Source organism: Helianthus annuus, chromosome 4 (assembly GCF_002127325.2).
Source record: "Helianthus annuus cultivar XRQ/B chromosome 4, HanXRQr2.0-SUNRISE, whole genome shotgun sequence".
Lineage (NCBI taxonomy): Eukaryota > Viridiplantae > Streptophyta > Magnoliopsida > Asterales > Asteraceae > Helianthus > Helianthus annuus.
The window spans coordinates 70,776,927-70,787,042 of NC_035436.2; positions in this window are offsets into that span (position 1 = coordinate 70,776,927).

The window sequence follows — 10,116 nt, forward strand, 5'->3', positions numbered from 1 at the left end:
GTTTTCACGTTTCGCAATTGAAGAAGTGTTTGTCTGATGAAACACTAATTGTGCCGTTTCAAGAGCTCAAGATTGACGACAAGTTACAGTTTGTTGAAGAACCTATAGAGATCATGGATTGGGAGGTCAAGGTGCGTAAACATAGTCGTATTCCGATTTTAAGAGTTCGTTGGAACTCAAGACGTGGACTGGAGTTCACGTGGGAGCGCGAGGATCAGATGAAGCTCAAGTATCCTCAACCTTTTTCCTGATGATCAATCTAATTATGGTATAACTGGTGAATTTCGGGACAAAATTCCATTTCAAGTTGGGGATGATGTAGCACCTGAGGAAAACCTCCAACAATCTTGATTTATCACTTCACTCCTCTGTCTTCACTTCTCTGTGCTTACTTGTCAAATTTCAGGACGAAATTTCTTTCAAGTTGGGGATGATGTGACAACCCGAACTTTCAAGGTTAGTGTCGTTAGACTCGTGATCCTAATTCCTCATAATCATTTCATTTCACTTCACGTTCTTGCTATATATTAAACTTTGGTTAAACGTTTTACTATGATAAAATCCTCGAGTGCAATCGTATTTGAGTACACCAGTGTGTGTGATTGGGCCGCAACATACTTCTTTTTGGCCACGACACATGAATTGGGCCACACACACTTCGAACCCCCACCCCCCCCCCCCACCTTACTCTCTATACACATCGGCTCACACTTGTTAGTAGGTAGTCCCGAATCACTTAAGCCCATTGTTTAGGATTAATCGCCCAAATTCTTATCACATATGTATACGTATAATGATTTTGAGATATCATTATGCAACTTGTGGCAACCCTAATTCCCCAAAGCCATCGTCAACAATAGATTCCATCCGGGCACTCTCTCCTTTAGTCGAACTTCTTGGTTAGTGGTTCTTATTTGTGAAGTACATATTTGTTCGATATTGTGTATATGTGAACCATTTAACAAAAAGTTATGTATGTATAGAAGTTGGTATTCCTGAAACTTGTGTGATGTATAATATGCAATTCATAATAAGTCTTGATGTAACAGTAGGGTTAGAGGTCCAATAGAATTGGAATTACATGGTTGGTAAAGCTTGGTAACATGAATGAAAATTGGCGGCCCATGTGTGTTGTCAGATTAGTCAAAAATATGAACGTTATGAGAATTAAATGATGTGTTGACTTCTTGTTGTTGAGGTTGGAATATGTGAGCCGAATGATTGTTGATTGCAATTATGTGTTAGAGATATGCTAATGTTACATCGATATAAATGTTTAATTCAATATTAACTGGATTGTTTGTGTAGAAACTCGTATGATTTACATTAATGATACGTCAATATAGACGTTTACTTGTAGATCGGATTTATGTGATGATTAAGGTTCATGAAATCTAGTTAATAACTAATTTATGAGGATGTTGTGGTTGTGAAACAGAATTTAAATCTCTTGTTATTAGTTTGTATAAGATTGCCAGATGTTACCCAATTTCTAAACTATCATTTCGTACATTAAATCTGGGCCGAAAGCTTTAATGGACCACACCAAACAGTAGCCCACTCATACATGTTTGGGCTCCTCGTTGTGAGTTAAACCATAATAGAAAACCAGGCCGCACACTCGGGTGGGGCTGGGGTGCAGCTGGGCCGGAGATCCAGCTCCTGTCGAGTGGGCTTCGGACTATCATAGTTGGGCTACTTGGGGGTTAAGGGTTCAAGGGTTTAGGTGCCGCAGATGGGCTTCAAGCGAGCTGTTTGGTTAGGCCGGAACCAAGTGGATCGCACAACTGTTATAACATTCTGATTGGGCCAAAGCCCAAACCGGATTCAAATAGATTTGCATGCTATACTTGTTATGTGTTGATGATGTTATGTCCAATGCTAATGGGCCGGTAACTTATGATATTGATTCACTTGTAAAACAACATGGTATGCGCACAAATAAACTTGTGAGTTATTAGGATACATAGTATTACGAATAATTATGTGGTATGGTTTTTAGTTGCAAGTGTGCATTCACGGAAATGATAACCAAAATCACTTGACATGGACTATGGTGTAAACGTGACCTTATTTGTTAACATATGTGCTTATCACTTGTGGAATGTATATGCAAAGAATGTGTGTTCTGTGTAAACAAAACTGACTGATATCGGTAAGCCTTTTAGGGCGTGTTTGTTCAACTGATAAACAAGATATTTAATCTTACCGAGCAAACCAAAGGTGAGTTCATCTCTCTTGAGCATGCGTCCCGGTGGTTGGGACAGTCAGTGGGTATCCCGGGGAGGGATAAGTCTTTTGGGTAAAAACGGGAATGTTGGATAAAATACTTATCCTATCACCTTTAAAGTCCCTCCGTGTTGTTTGGTTACCGGGGAGGTAACATGGTATTAGTTAGTAGCGCTACTTAGGTTTGGCAACCTCACCCCGTACCTGGGAGGACGGGTGTTGAACTAATGACCTAGTCATGACCAATGCTTTGATAGGAGCATTGGAGAAAGGGCAAAATAATCAGAAGTCGTCTTGTATTTGGGGTATTATCAACATTACTTTCGGATTTAAATTCAATGGATTAGGTAAACAATTGGTAACCAATGTTTTCGTAAAACTATGAACTCGTCAGCGTTGTCTAGTACACTTGTTGCATGCTCGTAGGTCGTTGGATGTCTTGGATTTGGAACTTGCTGTCTGGAGTAGCTGGAGTGGTCACGGGTCGACTGGAAGGATTCATGTGATTGATTATTGACAGTATACATTGGTTTTGAACAATTTAACTTTGGTTTACTATTTGCTTCCGCTGAACATGTTGGTTTTCATTTAAACTCGTTAATGGTATTTTTCATTAATAATTGAGGATTTTATTTATAAACTTGAATGAGTTCAATGTGATTAGTGGCTCATTGTTGGTACGTCACACGCCTAGTAGGGGCATTCCCTAGGTGGTGTTTTGGGGGTGTGACAGTTTAATTCTTGTGTCAATACCCACTTTTAATCAATTATGAACTCTTAACAAAATCTCTATTTTCTTCAAGTAGTTCATTCATATGAGTTAGTATGATGTTTATAAACACCAATACAACATCAATTTCATTAAATCATCAAAACCCATTTTTTTTATCATGCAAGAACAAGTACTAAATCATGTAATTTATACAAGTGCTTATTTCTACTATCAAGTATGATGATTTTAAACATGTGTATATCATCATCTTCACTACTTCATCAAAACCCACATGTCTAAGTGTGGTAAATCATCAATTTATTCAAATCATAACAATTTTACTTCAAATTTCTACTTAGGGTTTGTTCCTAAGCAATCATACATCATTAATTCGGCCATAGCCTCTACGATTCATTCATAGATCGTATCATGCAAAGTTAACTAATTTTCATAACTTCATAAATATTAAAATTCGACATACCTTACGATCCCCTCGACTTGGTGAACTAGGGTTCATCCCCCTTTTCTCTGGCTCCTGGTCGATCAACCACACACACCCATGTGTGTGTTTTTGTATTATTTTTTTTTAAGCTTTTAATTAAACATCTTTCCAATTGCCCACTTTTAGTCCCTCAAAGTTTAAAGGTTTTATAAATGGGTTAGTTATTACAAGTTTCTTCATTGTTTTAAGGCATATATTTAACTAGGTTGATATTCCTAGTTACTTGATGTGTTTCGGGGAAGTTATAACCCGTGTTATTTTAAGTCCCGTTAACTCAGGCCTCTCGTAACTTTATTTTCTCATAAACATTCTTTCACTCCTTTTTATTTAACATTAGATTTATTTATTTAAAAATCCTAATATTCACCGGGTAAATTTTACCACTAACGGCACTTTACCCGTCTTTTTGTATTAACGTGGTTTGATTACCAAACCCGTTTTCGGGGTGTTACAAGTCTACCCCCTTAAAGTGGTTTCGTCCCCGAAACCTTATTTACGTATTTCATTTGACCTTGACCGTAGTCTAAGGCTACATTTGTTTTCTTTCGAATTATTCATCCGACTCTATGACTTCTTCCGTCATTTACACGTCAGTTTGTTCTTACGCTTACCATTACTCGGTTCTTACCTATACTTCCTTACAACCCGTTACCCAGGTTCATTATCTTAATGTTTTTAACATCCTTGTTTTGCTAATTTGCGTCTTTCCTGTCTATATTACCAAGCGTTATTCTTAATTTAACTCGTTTGACTCGTTCGTGTGAAATTTCATCACTTGTGAACGTCAAACTTCATTTTTTATTCAACCCGTTCAACTTTAAAATAGTTGAACGTAATTATCAAAATTTCTGTTTGCAAATTCTCATCGTCTTTTAGTCATGACTCATAACCCGAGTCTTTTAACTTTCTATTTCGCGTTCCCGTCTCTTGGTTTACGCATACTTTCAAAATCCTACCCATTCATTGGGTATCTTTACCGAAATCATTTTCAAGTAACCATTCTTATATGGTTTTAGACGTCATTTTAATTTATTTGGTCGTCTTAGCGAGATCCATCGCTTTTGTTCAGTCAAGTCCTTTATTCTTTATTTAATTCGTTTGACTTGTCCATGTGAATTTCATCACTTATGACAGTCAAACTTTTATCCCTATGCCTTAGCATTCGCATTAGTTGGTTTGTATTTTCATTTACTTCGATCTTTGTCCCTTCTCTCGGGCTCGTCATTCTAACGTAATACTCTTCCGTCATCCGACTTGCATTTACGTTTATTATCAAACATCTTATTTACTTGATTCGTTTGGGTACCATTTAAGTTAGTCCCATTCACCCCGTCCTTACTACATCGGACGTAAATGTGTCTGCTACAAGAAGTTCATGGTATCATATGCCACTACTTACTTGGCCAGAGTAAGCGATCAGCACATGATACACATGACCTTTTTATAGTTTTCACATCACATCCTATGTAAGTAACGCTTCTATTTATTTCATATCTTAGATTTCATTTAGTACAACTTTATTTAATTGCAAAACAACAATCATTAGTTTTACAAGTTTTACATTTGAACATATAAAATGTTTTTCTTTTCTATCGTACTATTATATAATCACATTCGTTAATATGATCGCTACTTTTCTCAATAGCATTATATTGAGAGTTTTCCACTTGGATAATTGCTCCCCGTCCAAGTTTCCATATGAACTATTCCTATTATTTCTTGGTTATTCATCATCATGAATAACACATGTTTCTATTAAGCTTCTCTTAGAAACATCATCCTGAATAGATATCCTATTCAGGTTTTATCAGATATATGCAACCGTTATCCCCTACGTGTTTGTTGCATATTACTACTTATGCGATTAAATTTAAAAGTGTGCACCTGGTAATGCTTGCCCTAACGGGCTTCTCTTGCCGTTAACTTTGTTCGCGATCATCACGCGATTTAGGTCCTCAATGAGTATGCTTAGCTTGTCATACCTCGGACCTTTCCACCATCATATCCACAATTCGTTCAACTCTTGTCATCTTCAGATGCGAGTGTCCTTCAACTAAACATTTACCAAAGTTAGTAATTTCGACATTAATAAACGCCCGTATTGTAATACAAGGCTTTTTACTGTACGTGTCAACGCACGTAATTTCGTTAACTGTATTAACCATTTTAATTGGGGTAGCGTGTATTACGTGATAACCCCTTGTGTTGTTTACAACACTTTAACATGCAAAACCATTAACATACATGTACTTACCAGATTTGCGATCAAGCCTCAAACCGAACACACTTTATTCTTTAACCATGAGCTCCGATTACCAACTTGTAACACCCTTATTATTATTTTAAAGGTTTTCGTATATATAACAAAAATAAACATGTAATTACGATTAAGGATCCTTAGAAAATACGAGTAATTTAAAACTTTTACAACTTAAAAGTTTACAACGTAATATAAATAAGTTCGTCATTTAAAAGTTACGACGCAACGCCGTGCGGAAGCTTTAATCTCGTGTGTTCGGTTCTTCGTTGAGCTTGATCTTCATCCGGGAATCCCCTGACATTCACCTATGACCAAAACCAACATAAAGGTTAGCTTTGGTAGTTAATAACATGTTTAAACAAGTCTAATAGATCACGTAATTGCTTGCCATTCACATATCACAATGTTGGTATAAGTACAGTGAGATGAGATCAATTAGGATCTCGTAAATATGGACACGACTAATTACAATCAATTACAATAATTACAATAAATGTGATGGAGCGTCTATTACTCCCTCGAAGGAAGGAGAGCGAATGCTGAGACTGGTACGAAAATCCTCAAATAGAACCCGAGGAAGGCCTTTGGTGAAGATGTCTACTATCTGATAGCGAGTTGGAATATGAAGAATGCGGACCTGTCCACGTTGCACCTGTTCGCGAACAAAATGAATATCAAGCTCGATGTGTTTGGTCCGCTGATGCTGAACCGGGTTGCCTAAGAGGTATATGGCGCTAATGTTATCACAATAAACTAGAGTTGCCTTTGTAAGAGGCCGATGGAGTTCCAAGAGAAGATTTCGAAGCCAGCACACTTCGGCAACAACATTTGCAACAGCGCGGTATTCAGCCTCGGCACTGGAGCGACAGATAGTCGGCTGGCGCTTGGAGGACCAGGAGATGAGACAGTCCCCATAATAAACACAATAACCATTGGTGGAGCGTCTGGTGTTAGGGCAATCGGGCCAGTCGGCATCAGTGTAGGCAAGATGCTGAGGGTCCTTGTGAGAACCCGAAGTGAGGCCAAGATCGAGCGTCCCTTGTATGTATCGAATAATACGTTTCAGCACATTCCAATGGTCAGTTTTAGGAGCATGCATGTGCATACAAACATGTTGAACGGCATAACTGATGTCAGGCCGAGTGAAAGTTAAGTATTGTAGCGCACCCGCAAGGCTTCTGTATAATGTAGGGTTCTCGAAATCAGTTCCAGATGAGGCACTAAGTTTGGAGTTAGTGTTGACTGGTGTTGCCACGGGTTTGTAGGAAGTCATACCTGCCCTCTCAATGATGTCAGAGGCATAGCTCTACTGAGATAAAAAGATTGAGTCACCTGAGCATTTAACATGAATGCCAAGAAATAGACTGAGTGTGTCGAGGTCTTTCATGGCGAACTCCTTGAAGAGGAGAGAGAGAAGATGTTCCCGCAGACCTGTAGTCGAGGTAATAAGAAGAATATCATCAACTTAGAGTAGAAGGTAAGCCGTGTGGCCTGCACTGTTGAGAATGAAAAGGGAAGCATCACAGCGACTCTAAACAAAACCAAGAGTTAATACATAATCAGTAAATCGCTGGTACCAGGCCCTAGGGGCCTGTTTGAGCCCGTAGAGAGACTTCTTAAGTAAGAAAACATGGTCTGGGAACTCTTTGCTGCGGAAACCTAGAGGTTGGTGCATGTAGACTGTCTCATGTAAATGACCGTGCAAGAAAGCGTTGGTAACATCAAGTTGATGAACAGGCCATGATTTGGACAATGCAAGATATAAGACTGTCCTAATTGTAGCTGGTTTGACGACAGGACAAAAAGTATCTCCACAATCAATACCAACCTGTTGAGACCGACCATCACAAACCAATCGCGCCTTGTATCATTCAAGCGACCCGTCTGACATGTACTTGTGTTTAAAGAGCCACATACTTCTAATGATATTCATATGCGGGTCTCGTGGAACCAACTCCCACGTATTATTATTAATAAGCGCATGAAACTCGTTGGTCATGGCGGAACGCCATTCCGGTATGGATAAAGCCAAGGTGGGGGATTTTGGAATTGGAACGATGGTGTCGGTATGGAGGTTAAAAAGTTGTTTCGGCTTGTGGATTCCGTCCATGGCATATGTACGCATGGTACGGGTGTGGGAAGGTGGGGTAGGTGTTGGCTGGTCGACAGGAGGCGGAGTAGGAGTTGAAGTTGGGATTGTTGAGGAAGGTGGGTTTGGTGAGGAAGGGGTCGACGATTGTGAGTGGGTACCGTAGGAGGTGTATGGGCTGGGTGGGGTGTTTAAGGGGCCTGGGCCGTGGGCTGGTAAGGAGTGGGGAGTGGATGAGGTTGGGGGTGGGCCGATTGGGCTGTGAGGAGAGGGTGGGGGTGGGCCGATTGGGCTGTGAGGAAGGTGGGTTTGGGCCGATGCGGGTGGGCCGATTGGGCTGTGAGGAGAGGGTGGCGGGGTTGGGGGTTTTTATGTAGTGGGGAGGGCGGTTGGGCTGATGTAGTAGGGATGGAATGGGTAACATGTGGCCAAAGCTGTGGGTGAAAGGGTTCGGTGAGGAAGTGGTAGGTGGTGTTATTTGCGGGTGTTTTAATTTGTGCAAAGGGAAAAGGGGATTCATCAAACAATACATGACGAGATATGGTGAGGCGATTGGTTTTGATGTCAAGGCATTTGTAACCTCGGTGAGAGGTTGGATATCCGATAAAGACACATGGGTAGGAGCGAAACTCAAGCTTGTGTCTGTTGGTGGAAGGTATGAGTGGGTAGCAGAGGCAGCCAAACACTCGGAGGTGGTCGTAAGTGGGTAAGTGATAGTACAAAAGTTGTGTTGGGGTTTGAAATTGATGTGTTTTGCTAGGGATAATATTTAGGAGATACGTGGCAGTTTTTAAAGCGTGGTTCCAAAGGTGATTCGGTATGGATGATTGGGCGAGAAGTGTGCGGGTAATGTTGTTGACGGAGCGAATTTTGCGCTCTGCTTTCCCATTTTGGGAGGAGGTGTAGGGGCAAGATAAACGTAAAAGAATGCCATGTTGGTTAAAAAAATTTTAAACGATGAATTTACGTATTCTTTTCCGTTATCGCATTGAAAGGTTTTTATGGTGTGTTGAAATTGCGTGTGTATCATTTTAGCAAAGGTTGTAAATACGATAAAGGCTTGAGATTTGTTTGAAAGCGGATATGTCCACAAAAAATTAGTAAAATCGTCAAGAAACACAACATAATAACGATGGCCTCCCGAGCTTAAAACCGGAGAGGTCCAAATATCACTATGAATGATATCAAAAGGTTGTGAAGTAATATTAGGGGATGGGTAAAATGGTAATCTTGTACTTTTGCCAACCACACACGGTTCACAAATGTTTTTATTCAAAGACTTAAAATTAATAGAAGCAGAATTCTTTAAAGATTGAAGCAAAGCTAGGCCAGGATTAACAAGGCGTTGGTGCCAGAGAGTGGAGGATTGTGCAACAACGGTGGAGGTGGAGAAACATTTGGCCTTGGTTGAGAATGTGTAAAGATCACCGCTGCTGTCGCATCGGATAATAGGCATCCGGCTCTTGTAATCCTTCACAAGAAAACCAAATTGGTCAAATTCAACTGAAACAGAATTATCTCTAGTGAATTGACGAACCGAAATAAGCTTTTTAATAAGGTGTGGGGCATAGAGAACACGATTAAGAACAAAGGGTGGGTAGGGTGGTTTAAAGGTTTGGGGTCCATATCCAATAACCGGTATGGTGTTACCATTTCCAATGATAATATTTTCATTTATGTTATTATTAATAATAGTACAAAAATTACCTGAGTTGGGATCCATGGAGATAGTTGCAACGCTGTCCATAACACCATCAGAGTAGTCAGGTGGATGGAGTGTCATGGTATGAAGTGCTTGCTGGATGTCTGCAGGAGAGTAGGCGGTGTAGTGTGCCTGAGAAGGCCTCGGACCCAAGATACCTTGTCATTGCTTCATGTTCGGCTGAGGAGTAGACGGGTAGGGACAAGGAGGCGCTTGCCAAGATGACCATGGACTATACTGAGACGCATGAGGCTGCCATGGTTGCTGAGTTGACTAGGGGAACGGAGGCTGCATGGGCCAGCCAGCAGGATGTTGTGGGCGACGGCCAGAGGAGTTGTGGCTGGAGCGACCACGTCCTCGACCAAGGGTGCGTCCGCGACCACGAGACCGGTCAGACGAGGAGGGGGTATCTGTATTGTTACCGGGTCTGGTGGTGGAGGCGGCCAGAGCTTGGGCTGCAGACTGAGACACCTGCAAAGACCACTCAGCCTTCTAATCTTCAATCATACATAACTGGGACCGGGCTTCATAAAAGGAAGGCAGGGGTTCCTTTGATTGTAAGATAGTGGAGATTCCTTCATATGCTTCAGTCAATCCTGCAAGTAACTGTAACACAAGTCGA